General features: G+C 46.9%; 1 protein-coding gene and 1 long non-coding RNA gene across 3 annotated transcripts in view; one reads left to right on the plus strand and one right to left on the minus strand.

Moving 5' to 3' along the window:
• LOC138515892 (uncharacterized) overlaps positions 1-15,646 on the plus strand; it is a 139,274-nt gene extending 123,628 nt beyond the window's left edge. Inside the window, exon 3 of the long non-coding RNA XR_011282178.1 lies at positions 15,594-15,646. This is a non-coding gene — a long non-coding RNA (uncharacterized lncRNA). The remainder of the gene's footprint in view (positions 1-15,593) is intronic.
• Positions 1-23,721, minus strand: part of AP1AR (adaptor related protein complex 1 associated regulatory protein) — a 391,174-nt gene that overhangs the window by 7,014 nt on the left and 360,439 nt on the right. The window lies entirely within an intron of this gene.

A 23,721-nucleotide genomic window follows, 5' to 3' on the forward strand; every position in this document is an offset into this window, starting at 1 on the left:
AAATGCAGCTGTACCACACGCATAGAGCGTACCTCACATCCAAGAGAATGTCGAACATGGGACACAAACAAACTCAAACCTGCCCACGCTGTGCAGAGGAACAGGCAGATATGATACATATGTTCTGGTTCTGCCCGGTGATACTCAACTTTTGGGACACAGTGAAAACTAGGGCTGAGGCAAGAGGGGTATAAATGCAAGCGTGGTCGCCGGAATCTTACCTCCCGGGGCTGTTCCCGAGGGGCGGCAAACAACGGACACATGTAGCGAAAATGAAAGACAATGTGTATTCTGGTGAAGCGCTGTATAGCGATGGCATGGAACTCGAGCACAGGGCCATCAGCAGAAAGGTGGTGAGCAGACCTGAGAAAATGGGCAATAGCGGAAACATAAGTGTGGACCAGAGCGGCGCAGAGAGGAGATGTGGAGAGTGGGGCCAAACTACTTGCATGGAACTCTCTCATACAGGACCTGTTTCGCTGCACGGAAGGACAAGATACGACAGGCCCTAGCGGGCCGGAGGAGGTTTGAATCCCTGGGGTCAAAGTGAGCGAGAGAACTCAGAGGGGGCTGTGGACATGTTACAAAGGCCCGAAAGTAGGAGCCAGAGATTATCAACACTGAACATGACAGACAGTCAAGGAGAGAGCCAAGCTGACACACCGAGAGACGGAGGATGGAGTGCGGATCGCAAAATAAAGTGCCAGTTGTAGGGTGATGTTTGTTATTGTTGTTGATGTTTGTTAAGTGTTGGAAATCATTAAAACCGTTTTTTTTTAAAAGTATAACAATTCCATATACAGTACAATAGTAGAACAGAATATATACAATGCAGTGGATTCGTACCATTCTATTTTTTTTCAACTCTGTTCATTGGCATTTATGTATCAATGGTTATACATCAAACAAGGATACCAGATTCCAGCATTACAGATTGCACCACAACAACAACAACAGGGAAAGTAATATTTCCAGTACACAACACCTTAAAGGACGAGCAATTACAATACAGGTTGACAAATAATGTTCAGGCCATAGAGGTAGAGGGCAGATCTTGTATAGCATGCCATGCTAGAGCTAACCCAGGAGGACCAGTCTGCTCACATCCTTACAGATTATCCCTCGAGCGATTGTGTTGAAATCATCTCTCTCTCTCTCTCAGGGTGGTTGTCATCCAAATGACAAAACTTCGCTCGCAGGAGGGCGTTCCAAGCTTTCAAATTTGCTGAAGGTTCCCTGAGATTTTCTGCAGCAGGTCACTTCTTCATATCTCCCCACCACAATAAATATAGCAGGCCTGCACTTTGCTTCCATGACATAGCTATCCTTTTCACTAATATACAGGTCAGATCCATTAATTTTGCCACATGTCTACCCTTCTCTGGGCATGGAGTAGATGCCCAACAGGCACTCTGCCAGGGTCCAATGAGATCTGCTCACTCTGGCACCCGCCAACACCTGTATTATCTGCTACCAAAAGACTTGGGTGATCGGGCACTGCCAAAACATGTGCATTATGTCTCCTGGTTCAGTGCTGCACCTTGGGCAGTCCGGAGACGCCAGATTATTACATTTCACAAGTCTAGGTTGGGGTCATATATGCCCTGTGAAGCACATTCGATTGTATCAATTGAAAGCGTGCATTCCCGGAGACCGGTTTCACAAACTCCAATACACAGTCCCACTGTTTAGCTTCTATCACATGACCAAGATCTACTTCCCATGCCAATATAATCTGTGAAACTCTAGTGCTTGCAGCAGATAGCAGGTCTCTACATATTCTCGACACCTGCTTCAATCCATCTTCTAGCTCATATAACAGAGACAGCATGTCATCCTGTTTGGATTCCTCTGGCCAAACTGGACACTTCTCTTTCGCAACCTTAGTGAGCCTCATATATGTCAGAAATTGTCCCTTGTGTATCCCAGATTCATTGACCACGACCGGGAATTCCCCAATTACCCCATCTTTGAAAGCATCACTGGAGGTAACAAGGCCTAGCTCCTCCCATTTCCTCAGGCTAATAAGATCTTGCCTATCGCTTCTCATGCTCGCCGATAGAGGAATACCAGAATAGTAACCAATGTCAGGTCATCTGCCAGCCACCACGCCAGGTGCAGAGATTGGGCAGCTAGTTCGTACAATTCAAACCATGGGAGTTGCACCCTACCATCCTCATCACTCACGCGAAGCGTTGTCAATGCAATTTTGTGCCTCTTCTTGTCCCAAATAAACCCATTAACAAGTCAGTCCAAAACTGAAGAAAGTGCACGGAATATTAAACAAAACGTTGGAATAATAATATAACAAGTGGGGTAAGACTACCATTTTTGGATCTGTGTTTGACTGAAGTCAATTGATTTGCGGCGGAATTGACAGTAGTCTATTTCGCTGCAAATCTATTTGACATTTGGACAAAAAACCCAAATCCCTGTACCGCCAGTAGCCCTATACCAATCCCCCCCCCCCTCCCCTACTTAACTTTTTCGCTGGCCTTCAGTGCTCCCTGCGGCGTCTGTTCCGTATCTGCAACGCGAGTTTGAGCTGATGCCGCAGGGTCCATTATTCTTTTATTTCATTTTTCTTCTTTTTTTACAGTCCTCTGCTTTTAATGTCCGGGAAGCGGGGGACACCCCCGCAACCCAACCCATTATACCGAACATGGGGAGAGGGGGACACCCCTGCAACCTCTGCTCCCAATGTTCGGTATAATGGGCTTCGATTTGTTAGTGGCTGAATACAGCCAAATTGTTCCACACAGACCAAAAAATGTGATCAAATTGGGTAGTACCCCATTTTCATGAATGCTACCCTTCTCATTACTGATTGGGGAAGTAGACACAAAAAACCCTTTTCCTTTGTTATTCCGTCCAGTGCCCCAACTGTATTTTGTGCATGCATCTGGTCTGCATGGTGCCAAATGTTTATTCCTAAGTATCGAAATTAGTGTATAAACCATCGGAAGCCCAGCTCTGGCAGGTACTCCAGTCTATGTTTACGCATCTCACCTAGGGGAAAGAAACAAAACTCTTCTCCACAGAAGAACAGGCCTGAGATTTAGCAAAATGGTTGAGTACCTCGGTCACAAGTGGCATGTTATGTGCGGGAAAGGAAGCCATCTGCATAAAGAGAGACTATGTGATGAGACCCGTCAACTAGTATTCCTACATCATCAAACTGCCTGCGCAAGTACATTGCTAACGGTTTCAGGGTCAATATAAATAACTGGTGACAGTGGGCAATCTTGTCTTGTGCCCCTTCGTATAGCCAAGGAAGACGACATATCTGCCGGTTCAGACTCTAGCAACAGACTCTGAATAAATCAATGTTACCCATTTGCGAATCCCAGCACCAACTCCAAACCGGCCAAGAACTGTGCACATCAATTTCCAATAAACCAAATCAAAGGCTTCTATTGCGTCGAGGGAGGCTACCACATACATGCATCATGTGACCGAGTCCTATCAATAATATATTGAAGTCTACGTAAACTCAGGGAAGTGTTTCTACCGGTAACAAATCCAGTCTGACCGTGATGGATCAATGAGCCAATCCTTGTTTAAGCCGTCCGGCTAATAACGCAGTCAGGATTTTGATGCCCTGATTCAACATAGCGGTTTATATGATTCACACGGGTGTTGCCGTTTCCCTGGCTTAAGTACTAGAATAACTACAGACTTGCGCATAATGGTCGGTAGGCGGCCTATGTGGTATGCTTCTTCGTATTCTTTAAGCATTGTGGGTGTTAAGATGTCCTGTGAGGAACCCGAGGGCGTCCTCACTTTTCCTCCTGAAACCTGCTCTCAGGTGCCCAGGGAAAGGTCATCGCCTTTTGGATCGCTTTTGGATCATGACCCTAAGGGTGGATATGCGAGGGAGGATCACCTGGGTGGAGGGAACATCCTTAGGTGACACATGGTATCCACCCCATTACCTTTTCCTAATGAACCTTCCATACCACAAGCCTTCATAGGCTATTGTCAGCCCTTTCCTGTCCTTCCCCCTAAAACATGCCCCAAGAATCAACAGTACTCTACTGAGACGAGGAAGAGACCAACTAGAGCAACACATCCTTATTCTAATAATACACACACATACAGGCCTCCACTGGGTACCGAGACGAGGAGTAGGCCAGCAAGGCAGGACTACCGCTTCAGCAGTGAGCAGTCTAGTTCTTTTTGGTCCAATCAGGATGGCGGGAACTTTAAAAGTCGGAAGCCTTACAGAAAAGGGGGCAAATTGGAGAGGCGGAAGACAGCTGGGAGAGTCAGAGCCAAAACTGGTGGCATACGTGGATTTGCAGGAGTACCAGGGAGTGCAGAGCTAGGGCATCGGAAGGAGGATGTGGTGCAAGACAGAGGTCCCGGGTGAGCTGCGATTTTGGCAGGCAAATCCAACTTCACCGTTTTGTAGCATTTAGATCCAGAGAGCTGCCTCTCCTGACAATCTCTGTGTTTTAGCACAGAAAGTGCAGCAAATATCACATTCCTCAGGTATATGGTTTGGGTATAGACAATAAATGCACCCCGATACATATACCTTTTTTAAACCCACAATTTTTACAGGGTTTAAAAAGAGACTTCTTGGATTTAGATTCCACTGTCACCCTTCCCACTTATCGGTTTGAGAGAAACAGGGCAAAGTAAAAAAATCCTTTCCTAGTTGAAGATCTTCCAAATTAACTGTTTTCTCAATGAAGAAAGAGGTTACAGGACTCCTCAGCACGACCAAAAAGTTAGAATCTGAAGAGGTCCTCATGGGTGGAGCCCGATACTCGATGTCCCATTGGTTGGGGATGAATGCTCCCAAAGGGACAACTATGGGCTACTAACGTGAAGGAAACATTTTGTAAAGAAAATGTAATAAGGTTACTGAGTATTTCCAGCCTGACAACGGGGAATATTCAAAGCATATGAATCCATGAAAGATCCAACACTGGAGAACTGTAAGTCTCTGGTAAAGCTTGCAATTTATTTGTACCACATATCTTCTCCCACTTGATGGCTTCCTGTATGCTCTCGTAATTTCTGAAGATGGCAGCAGGCACATTTCTCTTAATTAGAGCCTGAGGAAGAAGTGGAGTTCAGGCGGGTTCGGTCACTGCTTTGTTTAGACAAGACTACATTACCAACTGCTCAGTCACCAGCTTATCCAAAAGGTTCCCCAGTGAGCGAGTATCTTTGGGTTGTTCAGCCTAGACTCTCGATGCGACTGCCTCCACAGAACCAGCTTTGTTGGCATCTGGTTCTTCGGCTGAGGGAAAATCGCTTCAGTACTTTCAGCACTGATAAAGGCTGTTTGTTTTTGTTCTTCTGCCCTGGCTTGTTCACTGAAAACCTCTGACAGGTTCTGGATATCAAAGTTGCACTCTTCAAGGTAGGAACTACAAGTACAACAGGGGTCTGCCCTCAGGTACCCATAGATGTAAGGTCAAGTAGAGACGGAAGCATGCTTTAGTGAGGTCACCATTTGGGAACAGACGTCAGTGCTTTTGGTTACACGGTTGGTGCATTCCGTCCTTCCCGCTGTATAGGTCCCACTAGTTAACTAGGCGTATTCTTCCGAAGTTCTCTGGAGAGCAGGGAAACTACTTTCATCTTCAGTCTTCACAGAAGGCCTAGAGGCCTACATAGATCACTCGTATCTCGCGTCACTACTGACAGGACTCTGATCTCCGTCGCTTGCAGGAGACCCGGAAGGTTACAGTGAGGGGATTGATCTTTTTAAGGGAAGATATTCTCTGGGTATAAGACCTGTTCTCCCCTAATTTGAATTTAACAGTTACAATCCAGTGAGCCAATCTAGATAAGTTTGACAATATGTGGGCCTCACCAAGTCTGGATTTATTGATCCTGTTTGTAACACCAAATGCCACGAGGCAGAGCAAGATCAACTTTACTCAAAATCAAGAACAGGAGGAAACATGCGTTTACTGTGAAACCAGATGTACAAATAAGTTTTAATGAATTATATAGTTCCCAGGACCCTCCTGTGGACCTCCATCAGACCCAATCATTGTGGCGGAATGCTTTTAAGTCTCCAAAATGCGTTTAGAATACCAGAGCAACAGCAATTATTTTCCCTTCACTCTCTGATGGATCCGCTGGTTCCAAGCTCTTAAAAGTGAAGACAAGGGCCGTCATTGCCTTGGACTCAACTGCTAAAACAATGAAAAGCAATTCAATCAGATTCTCAAAAATATATGGTTCTGACAGCTCCTTCAGGTTGCACATGGGAACAACTAACAAGTCTTGGCCCAAAAGTATTTGCAATCAAATAACCAGTCTCTAATGCGGGGGTCTCGCCCTGCAACGAAATGGGGCAATTAACAGTCACTCACATACAGGTGGGCGGGGGCAGGAGTCCCAATAAATTGCTGCATTCCGGGTCATTTGTTTCTTGCCCCAACTTCCTGGGAGTTCTTTAAAACACGGACTAAGGCCCTCTTGAACACCTGCACGGTAGGCTGCTGTCAGGACTGTCTGGTGGTGAGGAACCACCAAGCAGGACTCCAAAACCTCCATCAGGACGCTGGCCAACAGAATCCAGAAGGGGTGGTAGACTGACTATAGATCATCCACCTATAGGCCGGTCACATGAACACCTCTGCAGGACGAATCTGCTTGTCCTGGTCCTCTCTCTGTCAAAGGATCCTGGCACCAGTCCCAAACACCCCCTCCTAGATGAGTTGCAATAGTCTTGTTTCTGCTTAAATTTCTTCTCGGAGTCCCAGACTCTCTCTTTTCCACCTTGTGAATGTGCTGCCACATGTGTCTTCTCCCCTTTCTCTAATACGATTCTAAGTGATCCGACCGCGGCTGATTTTGCTGCAGCCAGAATGTTCGTATGAGAAAGGTGCGAACTACCAAAAGTTTGCACCTTTCTCATGCAAACACACTTACATACTACGGGGGCTGCAGGGGTGTCCCCCGCAACCCCTGCTCACTATGCCACACAGTATAGTGAGCGGGGTGTTGAAGGGGACACCCCCGCAATTTTTTTTTGTTTTTCTTACCGATCGAACAAAACCTCTAATACACCTCTAACCTCTTCTCTTATCCTCCTGTGTTTCATCATCAATATCTTCTCCAACCCCTTCTTACTTTTTTGCTTCACCTTGCTATCTTTCTTCCCCTTTTTAATCACTTCCTGTCTGATCCCATCTCCACTGTTGATGTGCCCCACATTCTTACTCCCCACCACCTCCTTGCTCTTTAGTTATCACATACTCTTTGTCTGGCCTGCTCTTCACAACCTCCCCTCCGCATTTCCTGCTGGTCACTCTTCTCCTTTCTGTTTCCACCATCCTTCCTGCCCCCTTTTTCTGGCATTATCCCTCCGGGCTCCTTTTCTCATCTCCAGCTCCCAATATGACCTTGTACAGCTTCACTGCTTTTTCCATACAACCACCTCACTCAAGACTCTGATATCAGGGGCGCTGTTGAGCAGCAAAGGAAATGAATCAAATAGCTCTGTTCCAGGCGATATCCTAAATATAAAAATATCCTTTGAAGTGCCTTCTGACTGAACTTTCCACATAGCAGAGGATAACTGAAGCTCTGGGGCAGTGGAGGGTGAAAGCTGGTGTCCCAAGACGAAATGTGGTTGCGGAGTGACTGACGACAACATCAACTGTGTGGAATGCATGTGCCGACCCAGACCTTTGAGAGAAGGAGGAGGAACTCCTGCTGGGCACCGGCACTACAGTGGCCTGCGAGGAGGAGAGGCTGCGTGTGCCTGATACTCGATCGGGCTACGCAACATCTCCCTGCTCAGCAGCGGTGCAGAGACACGAGTGACAAAGCGCGCCAGACCAGCAGATTCAGGTAATGCTGCTGCACTGGTCTGGAGGCACTCTATTGCCAGACTCACAAAGACCCAGTCAAGCGAAAATCCGACCAACACGGGTTGGGCATTGTTGGCCCCATGGCTGCAGCAGAACAGAGACCACGCCCAACAGTGATAAAGCAATCCTTTGGCCCGTTGCTGGTGTACCCCCCGCTCCTGAGGCAGTGATATGCACGGGACCTAACAGCCTAAACACGGGACTCCAGGGGCACCTTCTCGCTCATCCCGGGAGCACTGCAGCTGAGGTGGCTTTGCTCAATACGAACAACCAAGGAGGTACCGGAGGGAGGCAATCCGGCAGACAGTACACAGGGAAACATGCGACAAGGCCTGGGACTGCAGCACATTGAAAGCAGGAATGCATGGGAAATCCGTTAGCTGCCACAACGTGGGGAAGGCACAGTAGGGGGCAGAGCTTTGAGGACATGGCACTACAGGCTCAGAACAGACATTTGTTAAAACATTTAGGATACATAATAAAATAACGGAGTGACTGGGCTGGGCTCCACAGAAGAGACTTCTCCAGCACTTTCCATATACGATATAACCCCGTGAAAGGGTTGTCCCCAGTGTGACCTGTGGGGCGAACACGAGACAGGCGGTCAAGTTTGAGCAGCAGTGACTACAATCAATATCACGCACGGCGGTACATCCTCAACAACTGCAGATGATATACAGTGGTCTTTAATTGCCGGTGACAGGGCATACGCCCCACTGGCCATCAATAATAAGCTCCTCAAGAACGGGCATGCTCCCACAGAATACTAATACACGCATAAAACCTATTCATACAAAGAACTAAATTGGATTGGTGCTCCAAGATAGACAGGACGCCACAGGTGCCTGAGAAGGCATTGCAAGCATTTACAGACAGATAACATCCTTAATGTGAGGCAACCGAAGGCAGGCCTGGAACCCATGTAAGAGACACTACGCCCCTGCTGAATACTAGAATCTGGAAGGTACAGGAAATTGGAAACTGAGTTGTAGAACCCCTGAGCTGCACTGATCATTGGAGAGATCTACCGCCCTACCGTAGACAATTGTATAAAGATACAACACTATTAACCGAGCGGCATTAGAGACAATATCTGCGCAGCGGGGACCTGGCGCAGACGTGTTGGGCAAGCCACCCGGATTCAGAGAAGGGAGATAACACGTCAGGTACCCGGAAAGACATATCCCTTGCAAAAGAAGCAGTACAGCATGACAAAAGGCGCAGGAAAGAAAAAATGCCCAATGGGACTCCTTTACCAGCTCTCAGGCCTCTGCTTTGGGGGTAGCGGCTCTGCCCGAGGTGGCAGACTGGAAGCAGCGGCCGAGAATGCTTGCGAAGACAATTTGTTAATGCAGAGTGGCTTCATGTCAGTGAATGTAAAGTTGGACGACGTCGTCGCGAGCATAGGATCCCTAAAATCCAATTAAGAAAAGGAGAGTGGCCACATCAATGAAGCAGAGACAAGAATTGGTGAGGTTGAAGACAAGGTGGGCCAACACGACCGCGATATTGCCAGTTTGAAGATGGAACTTACCAAAGTGAGACGCAAGTGCGAAGACTTGGAGTTGCACTCAAGGAGACAATGTGTGCATTGTCGGGGTACCGGAAGCGGCATGCAAGGACCCAATGGAGCCATTCATTTCCTGAAAACCGTATTTGAATCGGCTGCTTTCTCTACACATTTTCTGGTCGAGCGGGCGCACCGCACTGTTGCTCCTGAGCCAAGACCGGGCGCCCCTCCACGCACAATTATTGCTAAAATGCTCAATTATAGAGACAGACCTTATCCTGAAGTTATCCATAGAGCAAGGGACACTTTGTTATGAAGGGAACAACATACACATTTACCCAGACTTTGCCGCCGGGATACAAGCCCAGAGAAGAACATACGACCTGGAGAAATGATTGTTGAGAGTAAGGCGGGTTACATTTGCTTTAATGTTTTTGGCGAAACTGTGAATTCAGCACGGAGGGAGGGCATACTTTTTGGAGAATCCAACAGACGTTATGACCTACATGGAGGTGTCTATTCCCCCTCCAGCACCAGATCGTGGCGGAGACCAGAACCGACCCCAAGAGCGGAAGAGGTATTGGAGGACATGGGGGACCGAGTGGGAGGCTCTACTGTATCATTATAATGGTTTTGGTTCGTAACAAATGTGCAGGCATGAAAAGATGGTCTATTTGAAGCCTGGACAGAAGCGCTAGAATGGCAGACCAAGTAGTGGTAGCTGCTAACAACATGCTCCAGCGAAGTTCCATGATTATGCAAAGGGTACATCATCATGTTGGGGTAGATGGTGAGGGCAGAGGGAGGGAGTGGGGAGTTTATAAGCCTGGGAATTCGGGGGGGGGGGGCAGGACCCTGATCGTACAGTTGGGATAGGCTCATCGGGGAAATGGAAAGCAGGAGTGTTATATAAAAGTTGGCAGACAGGTTGATGGACGGGAATGGGGCTGCACTGCGGTCATAAGAATGCGGGTACACTTACATAGAGAATTTTGGCAAAAACAAGAGACAAATGGGTGATCAATCAGTGCTGATCTCAGAACGTGCAGGGTCTAAACAACCCTGTTAAAGCCAGAAAGATCTTAGCATAGACTGAAAGACACTCCCTAAAAATTGTGATGCTACAGGAGGCACACGCATTGGGTTCAACGCATGACGGGTTTGCACCTAAGTGGGGGTGGCAGAGGTACTACACCTCCTATTCATCACAGGCGAGAGGAGTACTCGCATTGATACATAAATCATTAGCGTTCAGTGCTGATGACGTCCAAGTGGATCCCGAAGGGAAATATGTTGTCATTAGAGGCAAAATAGCAGGGGAAAAGATTATGTTGTTAAATGCATATGGCCCAAAGGTTGATGACCCGCCTTTTATATTCAATAACTCAAAAATATTGGGAAAACACTGGATAACATATGGGGAAGCGATTTTAACACAATCCTTGATAAATCTAAAGATTGATTTAGCACAAGACAACGGAGGACCACAGCGACTGCCAGACGATTAGACAAATAATGATTTGATATGGGTTAGTGGATGTGTGGAGGGAGGAACACTCGAGAGAAACTGAATACACATTACTTGACGGTCCGAGATGCAATGACTTGCATTGACTTTTGGTTGATATAGGCAATATGGATGCACAGACTGTGTGGCAGCGGTTCCATGTAATAATGTTGCCACAAAAATCTCACCATGCAAAAATATCGCCGAAAAATGGCAGTTTTTTGTGGCAACATTATTGCGTGGAACATGCTGGGGACACCCCCGCAACCTTTTTTTGCCCCGTCCCCATATATATGGTCACCCATATAATATCGCCACGACCTTTTCCCGGCGATATTTACGGCAACCATATATATGGGGATAATATTACCCGATACCGTGGCAGCAAGATCCTGCCGCATACTCTGTCAGACCATTCCCTGGTGGTGATACACATCTCACTGAACACAATGCCAAAACCCAGACCACTATGAAGGATGTCGCCAGCGGCTCTATTAAATGCTACACTAGTGTCAGCCCTACATGAAGAGATGGAGATTTTTTTAAAAACCAATGGGGGCACGGTCTCACAATACACAACAGTATGGGAAACATTCAAAGAATGGTTACAGGGCACAGCGACCTCGGTCACATCAGGGATCTTAAAAAATAACAGAAGGGAGTTGGGAGAATTAGAGCGGGAACTGTTCAGACTTGAAAATTAATATGGAAAAACTGGCGACAGGCTCCTCCTGGGAATTATCAAGGGGAACCTGCTGAAGTTCTGCAAACTGGCGGATCAAAAGGCATATCTTATGACAAAACCAGTCCAAGCCCATAGAAATGGGAAGGAAGATTGGCCTGGACGCTACCTAGCTGGTGTTGTGCGAGGTGAGAGGGGCACACAGATTGTCACAGGCATTGAAGGGGAGGAGGGATGGTTCTTAAAGACAGAAGAGATGAATACAGTGTTTAGAAGTACTACAAGGAACTGTATACTAGGACAGATACCTGTACTAAGGAAGAGGTGGACCGGTCTTTAGATGCAATAGCACTCACTAATATTGGCAAAGAGGCCCGTGAGGCGCTCAATGGACCGGTGAAATAGAAGAGGCCATCTCTTCACTGGCCTCGGGCATAACGCCAGGCCCAGATGGGCTGGTAATGGAATTATTAAGACATATAAGAATATCCTTGTCCCGTGGCAACTTAAGGTATGCAAAGATGGCAATCTCCCACCGACAATGACGAGGCAGTTACAGCTGTGTTGTTGAAACCAGGTAGACCACTGAGGGATGTAGCCTCATATTGCCTATTGTCGCTGATTACCTCTGATGCAAAAATACTGGCTAAAGTTTTGGCAAGCAGGCTTCTCCCATATATGTCCCTTCTGCTACATCTCAACCAATCGGGCTTCATTCCTGGTAGGTCCACGGCACTTATTTGGGATTATTTCACAGAAAGATCCCCACACATCAACAGTGGCGGCCTCATTAGATGCTGAAAAAGCTTTCGACTGTGTCTTGGAACTTTTTTTGGTGTGCTTAAGCGATTTGGGCTGGGGAATCATTTTAGTGGGTATGTGAAACTACTTAATACTAATCCGATGGCTAAAGTCTGTTCTAATGGGGTTATATCAGGGTCAATTCCACTGGACAGAGGAACTTGATAGGGCTGCCTGTTCTCACTTCTCCTGTTTGCGCCAAACAATAGAACTACTTGCGCGACAAATGAGACTGGCATGGGCAAAGAGGGATACATATAGCGGAGACCCCACAGATGATTTCCCTGTACGCGGCCCCTTATATTTGCGGTTACCTGGGTCAAATATGAAACCAGTCACTCAGGATACAAGATCAACACCACAAAGTTGGAGCTGTTCCCATGAACTGAAGGCACTACTTAACTGGACGACTTATGCAGATTTCGTTGGGCTGAAACTAGCCTATAATATCTGGGTGTTATGGTATCACGAACACAGAAATTGCTGTATGAAAGGAATAACAAGGCGTTTTCAATGCATTGGCAGTGGAATTAGACGTATGGTCCAATTTCCCAATGTCCCTATACAGTAGGATCTCACTACTCAAGATGTGGAGCCCAAGAGAATATATCACTTCAATATCATCCCAATATGACCAGGACGTACATTCTTTGTGAAGCTCTGATCATTGGCACCACAATTTGTCTAGGAGGGTGGGACGGCCCGCATGAGCTGGGAGACATTGACCGAACAATACGACTTGGGGGCAGTTGCCCCCGAGTTCGAATTATATTATCTTGGAGCGCAGGCTCATTATGTAGGATTTTGGTACCGGCTGGATACCAGTCTGACACCGACCCCTGGAGCACTATGGAACAGCCCCAACAGATTTTAAAATGGTCATTTTAGACGACCACTATGTGGATACACGTACGTTTGCTCTGGTGCGCACGACAGTACACGCATGGCACCGAATATTTAAACGCTTGGATATACCCGCCCCATACAGTAGCAAAATTCCTTTGTGGAACTGTCCAGGCCTCCTTCCAACATTCGATATAGATTTTCAAGTCTCGTGCGACCCAGGGAAAGTAATGAAGCTGGGAGATCTATATCCAGGGGGAAGATTTGTAACTGAGGAGGAATACAAGATAAAATTGGGGGATAACCCAGTCAAGATGTTGCAATATTTTAGAATGCGGGCGGCTATGCGAAAGAGATGGCTATCGTTTCCCCAGGAGCCGGAGCCCTGCGATTGCATAAGGTTATAGTTCTGGGAGATGAACGGAAGGGGCTGATTTCAAGGCTGTATGGAGTATACAGAACAGTATGGTTCAACACAACAGAGCAAAGGGAAAATGGGACAGGGACTTTGCAACAAGTATAGACGAGACTAAGCGGCAGAGATTCTGCTGTCTAACCAAGGACGTCTCACTTAATGCGCACATACGGCTCATACAATTTAAAGTATTAAATAGACTGCATTATACCCCAGAGAAAGTGGCACGATTTTCCTGGGATGCGTCAGAAAAATGTATGAAATGCAGGGCAGCGGGAGCAGTCACAATTCATACGTTTTGGAGTTGCCCAAAAGTGATACTATTCTGGCGGGAAGTCGCTGAGGCACTCCATGTATTGACGGCGATCCCCCTCCCACCCTTCTTCCCCCTTAAATACCTGTTGGGAGATATCGGAAAGGTTAATGTCAGAACTCGTACACTGTTTTAACATGGGATGTGTTATAGCAAAGAAGTGTATATTATTGCAGTGGAAATCTAAATCAACACCAACAATAGGCGAATGGCTCATGAGAGGGAGGAGGGATATATCAGAACAGTAGCAGCAATGAGTAGACCCAAGGATATCTGGGGACCATTCCGGGAATATGTGGAAAAAGCACAGCAGTAAAGTGTGATCAAATGTAATTGAATAACCAGATTCATAAATGTATTTTACACCTGCAAGAAAGTTAATAATTGTATTAATGAGAAAGATTGAATGTCATGTGCTAGCCGTCTGCGTGTTACCTAAATAAAAGTAAAAAAAAAAAAAAAAGACTGATATCAGACTGCTACCCCAGGGACCACCTCTACCTACCCACATCACATCCATTTGTGCATGCAGTTATTTTTTCTTCAATTGCATTTGATTCTGCAGTATAGAAATCACACTGCCAGAGAAGTCTGCGCTACGTTCCAGCACTTCTCTGTAGGCTCTTTGAGTGCGAAGGACACATGTTTTCTGGTAAGCTGCCATGTGAATACCTGCACAGTTCCCGGGATACTTCCCACACAATCTCTGGGCCGCCACAGATCCTGGACTCATTTAAATTAACTAAACATGATACGTCAACTCCTGGTTTTGCAGTGTTCGTGTTCTGCTACAAAAGTCATAAAAATACGTTGCTCGGGACAGGAGCCTCACCTTGCTGGTACACATCTCTATCTTTTCACTTACCTCAGCTACAGACTTCATAGGTCCCGATTGGGTTTGGGGTCCATCATAAAGGGACAGGCTTACAATTGGAATCGAAAAGACACCGCCATATGAATGTGGTGGGGTGTAGTTGGGTAAACCAAGGGATCCCCCTCACTCGGTCTCCCCAGGCCCATCATTATTAGAGGGTGGCAGCACCCAAGCTTCAGGCAGGTGCATTTGTAACATATGGCATAACTCTACTCCCAAGATTTTTTATGCTGTAAAATGAAAGGCCCACAATTGGGGCTCCAGATATGAATTTGAGCTAAGAATATTTTACTCCCTATTTTGGCACTTGGGAGGATAAACAAAGTTCACATTCTCAACTGGCGCATTTTAAGGCAAGTAAAAATATATTTTTATTTAAAAATACAAATATTTTTCTTGTAATATAAACTTTTTTCCTAGCTAGCAATTTACAGGGATATAAAACATATGCCATATGTAACATTACACAGAGGTCCCATTTGTGGAAGGTGCTGCTCTTTGTCACTGATCTTAACACATCACCAGAGTAGTGCGAGGGACAATGGCTACTTTCTTATTCTCTTTGTAGTGTGACCTGATACTATCAAAGGGGGATGGGGGCCCCTCCCAATCTGGAGGAGGAGGTCTACAAGGGTGTTTGCCAGAGAAAGTCTTGCCCCAGCAGCTGGGTGAAGGTATTGGGAGGGGCCCAGTCTGTCCCTTTCCCATGTTCCTGGTTACAACTGGAAAGTACCACTTGAAATCACTCCATATGAACCTTAACCTTTGCTTGCAAGAGTTTATTTCTCGCTTTCATTTTAGGACTAAAAAGCCCAGACGTCCTTGCGGCGCAGGAAGGAGTCTACAACCCACTGGTGAGTGATGGGGTGGTGAAAATCAATCTAGTGGCACAGTGCCTGCGATGAACCGGATATCAGAATCATCATTTGCCACACACTATGACCTTTGAATTGGTCTTTTGCTGTATCAGGCCCCATTGTGAGAAAAAACCGTGGATCCTTGTTCAAAGAGGCGGAGAGGCTCAAAGATCCTTTTATGGCTTTCCATCTCTGTAACCTAGCCCCTGGGGGAGAACAGGACAGTTATTTATCTGGGGAACAAGTTGAGACGAAGAGCCAATGGAAGGAAGCAGAGACTAGAAAGGGACCTGTAGAGCCAGGACGTGCAGGTTGTTCAGGTGAGGTCAAGAGAGGAGGAGGAGGAGGTAGGCTAAGAGACCAGGCAGAGCAAGGAAATTGAGCGGAGCATGGCAGAGACTTTCAGAAAGCGTGTGCAATGCGAGGTATTTGTTGGTGAAAGGCAGCAGTACTTGTGTACAAGTACGTATATGGTGAGTAAAGTGTGTGGCTGAGATTAAGTGGGAGTATAGAGGAGCAGTTGAGAAGGGCGATTAGGAGAGTGAAAGGAGGGTGACTGTGGTAAAAGGAGGGGTGTAGTGCAGAACAGTAGGAGTGGAGAGATGGGTTTGTATGAACGCATATAGGATCTTTGTGAAAAACTAAAAACACAAAAAGGAAGTTCTATAGGAAACGTGCTGGGAAGAGACAATTGAAATTGCTTCAAAACCTTAATCTTAAGACACCTGCAGCCCCCAGGCTGACCATAGTCTATTTGAAGAAAACAGTCTTTGTAACACAGGATCAGAACAGTTCCAAAATTATACTTTGGCAGTCGTTCCCTACAGTGGGTCTAGCAGTGTCCATTCCTCTGTGGTTCATCTGACCTTCTTTGGCGATGGCACAGCTGATCTGTAGTGCTTGTTAAGTGATGCTTTCTCAGGTTCACCTCCCGTTTTCTGCAATTCTTGTGCTTCTCCGTTTCACCCCTGATGTCTAGTAGTTATAGCACCAGATATGCCGTGCTGTGCTGAAGGAATCCCTCCCTGTTCCTTTGCTCTTATGGGTTATACCACCGACAAGCTGTTCTTCAGTGGATTAATACACAGAGGGTTCCCAGAACACACTGCGCTAGAAATGCAAAAATTTGAGATAAAGTCTGGTATTTATCAAGAATGTTCGATCAGCCTGACACGTGTTTCGAGCTTGACTGGCTCTTCATCTGAGGCTTGTATTTGAAGTAAAGATTACAGTTCATGAAGGCATACATTGCCTATGTGAGCTCTAATGCTTCGCAGATGCGGACAAAGCTGAGTACAGGGCACAAAGTAACAGGAATAGGCTCTTCAGTGGATTACTTCCTGTTCTTGGAAGTCTTGGGTTATACAGACCTTCCAGGATTTTGCGGCATGAAATGGCAAATTTTGCGGCATGAAATGGCAAGTTTTGCGGCACAAACCTTTATTTATTGCTGCATTTTTGCGGGACATTTTGTATTAACTGGAGGGTGTAAGATTGCCACATTGCAGGAAATAGGCAGAGTGCCAGGCTACCAGAGAGCCAGGGTATCATTATTATGTATATTTTGTATTAATTTAATAGGAAGAGTCCCAGATGTCTCTGGCTTGGCAGAACAGTGTTTGATTTGGCTATGTTTCTGGTTCAATGTTCATGCCTATTTAATAGTATTAACTAAATTGATCATTATCAATAGTAATGCTGAAAATATTCCCCTTCTATGTTCTCCAATCCCCCAAACACCCACACACCTCTCTCACCAACACACATCTCACCAACTCTCCATCACAACTTAAATTCCTTAACCTCTCACTCTGTCATACAAATACTCACGTGCTATGTCACACTGTCAAGTGACAATTTGCACTGCCCAGCCCCTGCCACACTCCAAATCGTACTCCCAACTCACACGTTTACACTCTACAATTCCTCCCGCAATATACAGTCCTTCATTCTTTTGTGATGATTTTGCATCTTGCATCCTTTCTCCCATTCTATTGCACTCTTCCCTCATCCTTTTTCCCAATCTGCAGCTCACTGCCTCTTTCTGGCCAACCGCTTCCTCTCTGCTTTCTGGCTCACTGACCACACGCTCCCTCTACTTTCTGTACATCTGCTCGCTCTCAGATTTCTGGTCCACCGCCTCACTGCTTCCTCTGCTCTCTTGTGCAGTGCTTCCTCCTCTGACCCACTGCTCTCCCTCTGCTTTCTTGCCTATCACTTCACATCTCACCCATCACTCTCCCTCTCTCGCATAGTGTAACCATTTTTTTTTTACCCAGTTCCTCAAATAATGGGGCATTTAAAAAAAGAACGGAGGATATGCTATTTTTAGACAACCCATTTTTGGAAATGAGCAGGTCACCTTATTCTCAAAGGTGACCAGCGCATTTCCATAGGCTTGTGCTGTAGCGCAAATTGTGCACTGGCCAGCTGCCTTGAATGGTGTTCTGGTTTGTTTGACCGAAGTGTAATTATTTGCGGTGGAATTGACCGTAGTCAATTTCGCTGCCAATTGATTTGCACTTCAGCCAAACAACCCAAAATGTACCTTTCACCACTACCACACTCCCTCCCCTACTTAACTGCTTGGTTGCTGCCGCTTCCCCTGCAACCCTGCGGTGCCAGAGCCGTCCCTCTAACGCAGGTCGGATCCGACTCTGCAGGTTCCATTTTTCGTTATTTTCTTTTTATCTGTCCCTGCCTCCAATTTTGAGGAAAAAGGGCAAAACACTTCTGCGACCACCCTAGACCAAAAATACTGAACATGGGGAGCGGGTGACACCCTTGCAACACATGTTCAGTATTTATAAAAAATTGATTGAATAGTACTGGACGAAATAGGTCAAATTGTAACATTCGATACATTTTTGTCATCAAAATGGGCAGTACTTTGAATAGAATCGCTCTCCCGACAGTCTTCTGCAAGCTCCCAGCGCCTTTCACAGGGACAGGCCCTCCAGGTGCCTTCCGCTGTAAAATGCGACCCAAAAAATGCATTTTTATCCTGTTTGAGGAACTGAAATGCAAGCGACACAGCAGCGGTTCATACCTTAAAAGAAATGCATGACAGGGTCAGGAAAGACCCTGTCATGCATCATGCAGTGGCAGCCCCACATCCCCTGCGCGTAGGGTTGCCTACAATTTCTGCATATTTAAAAGTGCATCTTGCTTGGAAATGAGGGATGCGCTTTTAAACTGACAGAAACGCCACTTTATTAGATCAAGGAGGTGAAAAAGGCCATCTGAATGGGTGCGCATATAAAATGTGCCCATTCATGTGTTCCTTGTGGATTGGGCTGCACTTTTTGGGGCGCAAGCGATGAGATGTGTTAGCGCATTTCATTTCAAAATGCCGCAAAAACGGCCGTTTTCGCTGCATTTTGCGGGATCGCAAAATCGCTATAAGCTGGAGGGTCTGTATAGGGCCTGACAAGCAGTGTCTTTCTGTGGACCCGCTGTGCTCAAGGGATCGCCCCTGGTTCCTTAGGAGTCTTGGGTTATAGTGCATGATGCTGTGTGCTTCCGTGGATCATCCCTTGTTCCTTGGTAGTCTTGGGATATAGAACGCAGTTTCTTCCGTTTGCCGATTTCCTCCCTTATTTCACAGAGTGCGGTTTGTCGTCCTGCATAATTGTGAGACACCTGATGGTGTCTCACCCGCTAGTCGCCGGGGATCTGTCATCCAGGTGGCCAGGACACAGCCATTGCTTTTGGATCCAGTTCCTGGGGGTGGACCAGTGTGGGAGGATCACCTGGGTGAGGGGTCCTCAGGGAGTGGAAGTGGGACACCGGATGGCGAGACGCGGTATCCTCCTCCCTAGAACACCTTTACCCCATCCTACCAAGTAGGATACTTAGGAACTCGACCCCACCCCCCTTCTTTCCCAACACGGACAGCTAACTACAAGAGAAAACGGACTAGCCCGAGCCATATACCTGGCATGTCCCAATACAATGGTCAGGTAATTACTGCGGACCATTGCACACACCTGACTTCCCCTACACGTCCCCACAACAAAAAAAAAGGTGGAGCACGGGAGCACACTCTTAGCATGGCAAAGCACATGAGGATGCAGCAGTTCCAAGATGGCAGTTTAATACAAGGCAAAAGACGGCAAAAACAAAGAGGATTGCAAGGAGGGAAGTGCCCTTGACCTTTTCAATGGACGACCGTTACTTTCATGAACCTTCGATAATAGGAAACCAGGAACCAAGGCTGAAGGATTCTGTATTGTGTTGGAGGTACCCGGGGCTCTCCCGTGTCGATAGTCAAGGTGGGGAGAATAGTTTGCCACTGTGGTACTGTCCTTGGCTCCTGCAACAAAGCAGCGCCAGTGAAGTCAGCACAGCCGGTGAGCGGGGAGACTGATAACAGACTGGTCTGTGTTGAAGCCAAGGTTGCAAGCAGCAACATTGTATGGTGAAAACTGAAGAGAACAGTGTATGCGGCATATGTGGCAAGCGACCCGAACACAATTTAAAATAGTGGATGAGTGATTGAATTTTGAAGCCAAGATACAATACTGTAGACTGAGTGGTCCGGCACCACATGGGTGCTCATTCGAAAGTTTCTGTTAGGCAGCCAGCTGAAAGGTGGCAAATGTGAAGAGTGATAAAGGATTGTGAAATTGAAGTGGTCCTGCAATGGGTCAAGCAAAATTCTGTGAACTTTCGAAAGTCTTCGATAGCTGATAAATAAATTGGTCCGAACCAGGGTGAGGCAGACTAATTGAACAGTGTGAGAAAGAGGATCTGAGCCCGACTGAGGAGGATCCGAGATATGTGCCCAAATGCGGGGGATCTGGGGTGAACTGTGAGTCACCCGAGAAAGAATATCCTACGAGAAACTGAATGCATAAATAATTTACGAACATTGTGTCGAGAGGATCTGAGCCTGGCCGTGGGGGATCCGAAGTGAATAGTGAATCGCCTAAGAAATAGAATACTTGTGGAAATCTGGAAAAGGAAAAGAACTTTGTTTGTTTTTCGCATCATGCCCTCTGAGTGAAGAGACTTTGAAAGGCAAAGGGACTTGGGCACGGATGTCCCTGAGGCTAATGATTGAACTGTATCCTCTTGCTAGAGAAGCCAGAGACTGTGCTGAGCTTGAGTGTACCACCTTGTACCCTGCTGAAAACATGGGTAAGGGAGGCCAATGGCCTGAACATATTGGCATATTATTTTGTGAACACTTCTTTCTTTTTCATAACATTGTTTCCCCCACTATTTGTATTTAGAGGTAAGGATTGGCAATATATTAATTAGTATAGGTCCTTTTATTTTGACAAGACATTACGAGGACTTCATTTTTAATATTTGATGGTCGTAGCTTGTTCCCATCCGTAGATTTAGGATTAGATAGGCGTTTTCAAACCCTTGTTTAAATTCAATAAACCCCCTTCAACTGTGGTCACCTATGTCCGTCTTACTGTGGATATCACGCCTTCCTTAAATACTCCACATCGGTCTGCTTTTAAAGGCCTTGAGATATTGCGGCCAGTTGATTGGCAGAGTGCAGTAGTCGAGTTGTATTTGGACAGTCTGCTCTCTGGCCCAAATCAACCTCAGCGGTGCGTCAGTGCCATCTTGGAATGTGCCCAGTTGAACCTGCTTTGGAAGACTGGGCCTTGTGCATGCTTTTCTCTTCATAGGGCTTTGCTGAATGGAAAAACAGATAAGCGCAAAACGCTAAGTTCGATGGATGTAGTTAGCCTGCGTTTGCCAACTTCAGGAGTGTGTGTTGTGATGAGAAGCTCCCGCTGCAGCACATATCTCTCAAAGACCGCTGGCTACGTATCAGTGGTTTGTGAATGCTGTTGGAGGTGGGGTAGGCATCTGCTGAAGCCCCTTTTATTCTAACACCCTTCCTGGATAGCAGTGGCTGTTCTTAATACGTATGGATGGGATGACAACCCTACAGTAATGGGGAGTGGAGAGATCGGGCAGTGACTAGGGCAACCACTCCAGAGAACACTCCCGGTGTCATGGCCATTGGACAAGGGTCCAGGCCTTCATTACCCCTAGGGCCTAAATGGACCCAGTCCTGGCACCTCTGGCACCAGGCTCATGGAAAAGTGTGCTTTGCACACTCTGTGCCTAAGGCACGTGCATCAGTGCCGGGTGTGGCCATAAACCATCATTGGAAGGCATGTGCAAGAGTCCCTGGGAGGGGCAAGGTGGAGCCACAAGGGGGGGGGCCAAAGGGAGGGGCCAGGGCCAGCCTATTTAAGGCCAACTCACCCACATACCTCCGCTTCGCGTTATTCTGATTTCAGCAGCGTAACGCTTACCGCTGTCCTTCTTCATCTCGTCGTGCATCCACTTGATTCCAGCTGCTCTATCGCTGAAGACGCCATTTACCTGATTCCAGGTACTCCATCGCTGAAGGCGTATCTTACTTGATTCCAGCTACTCCATCGCTGAAGGAGCTCCTTACCTGATTCCAGGTGCTCCATCGATGTGCGCGCATCTTACCTGCATCCCATTGCTATTGGAGTCAGAGCCTTTCCCCACCTGATCCGGGCTTCCAGCAGCACGGAGCTCCACTTCCTTTCTTCATCTTCATGGTACCTTCATCCTGCAGTCATGGAGCAGCTCCCGAGCCTCCAAACTCCGCTCTATGCCGCCAGTCTTCTCCTGCAAGGGAAAAGGAACACAACAGGTTAGACACCTTATAAATAACTAACGCTTGGCCGCGCCATACCCGAGTCTAGAGTTCCATTATAAAGGTCAATTTACCAGCAAATTCGGGAGCTCCATCATCCTCAAGGGAACCCCCGGACTCGCTCCACGGCTCTGATTGGCCATTTTCACACCTATTGGGAAAGAGATAAGACAATGCAAGAATTACTATTAATAATCAAGGCAAAATACATTATAAAGAAAACGAACATTAATCATAACCTAAAGACTTACCTTCTAAGTGGATTGGTAGCAGCCGGTCTGGATCACCACTTCCACGGACTAGTGAAGCAACTAGGTCCACTCTACGCACTCCTGCTACACGAAGCAGGGCGGAGAGCTCAGCGTTACAAAACCACAGGTGAGCTTGCATGGGAAAACGCTTGCGCACTTTATTTTGGAACGCGAGGGTCGAAGGAATTCACGACACCACCACGCCATTCTCATTGCCTCTCATCTTCTCTCAGGGGCAAAACCAGCGTCCAGAACGGCAGGCTCAGCAGCAGCTGTGGGAGGGAGTCTATCCAAGGGATAGAAATCGAGGGAGTGCCCCAACCGTGCCCCAACGTCCCTGCAGAGACCAGGTGAGTCAGAACGCAAAGCCTCTCCGAATCTCTGCCTGGGCGTTATGGAAACCTCTGAAACCGACCAGTTAGCCCAATTACTGGGGGAGCTTCGGGCTGAAGTGCATGCCTCAAGACAAAAGACTTGTTCCTTGAGGAGACACCTTACTGTAGCCCGAGATGATTTGGCAAGGCAAATGCTCCAAGCATGTGCAGGACAAGTTCCGTTACCCGGGATGGCACCAACTCCTTTGCCTCAACCATCACCACCAGTGCAAGTGGTACTTCCAGGGGCATTTCCACTGGCTCCACGAGAACGATTCTTCGGTGACCCGAACAGATATGCTGTGTTCATGAACCAGTGCCGTCTCCACTTTTTGTGCTGACCAGGAGCCTTCCCTAACGACAGCGCAAGGGGACCTTTGTACTTTCCTATTTGGGAGGCTGTGCAGCTGACTGGTCCATACGATTAGTAACCCAGGATGATCCAATACTTCGGAACTTTGGGGAATTCCAACGGAAACTGGAAAAATTGTTTGCCAGGCACACCCAAGGACAAGCATTAGACAACAAACTACTATCCCTTAGACAAGGAAACCATAACTTGCAGTGCCTTGGGCTCTTTTTGTCCAGATCAGTGGAGGATCGGAGGGAGCTCCTTTGGGAACACGTCCTTTTACATGGCTCTTAAGCCACGCCTACCAAGGAAACCATGACTTATTGACTTACATTGCCACCTTCAACCGTCTCATTGCACAGACTAACTGGCCTGAGGAGAAACGGACCACACTTTTTTTTTTTTTTTTTTTTTTTAAAATCGGGGCCTAC

The sequence above is a fragment of the Ambystoma mexicanum genome, chromosome 6q (assembly GCF_040938575.1).
Source record: "Ambystoma mexicanum isolate Mex_15411 chromosome 6q, UKY_AmexF1_1, whole genome shotgun sequence".
Lineage (NCBI taxonomy): Eukaryota > Metazoa > Chordata > Amphibia > Caudata > Ambystomatidae > Ambystoma > Ambystoma mexicanum.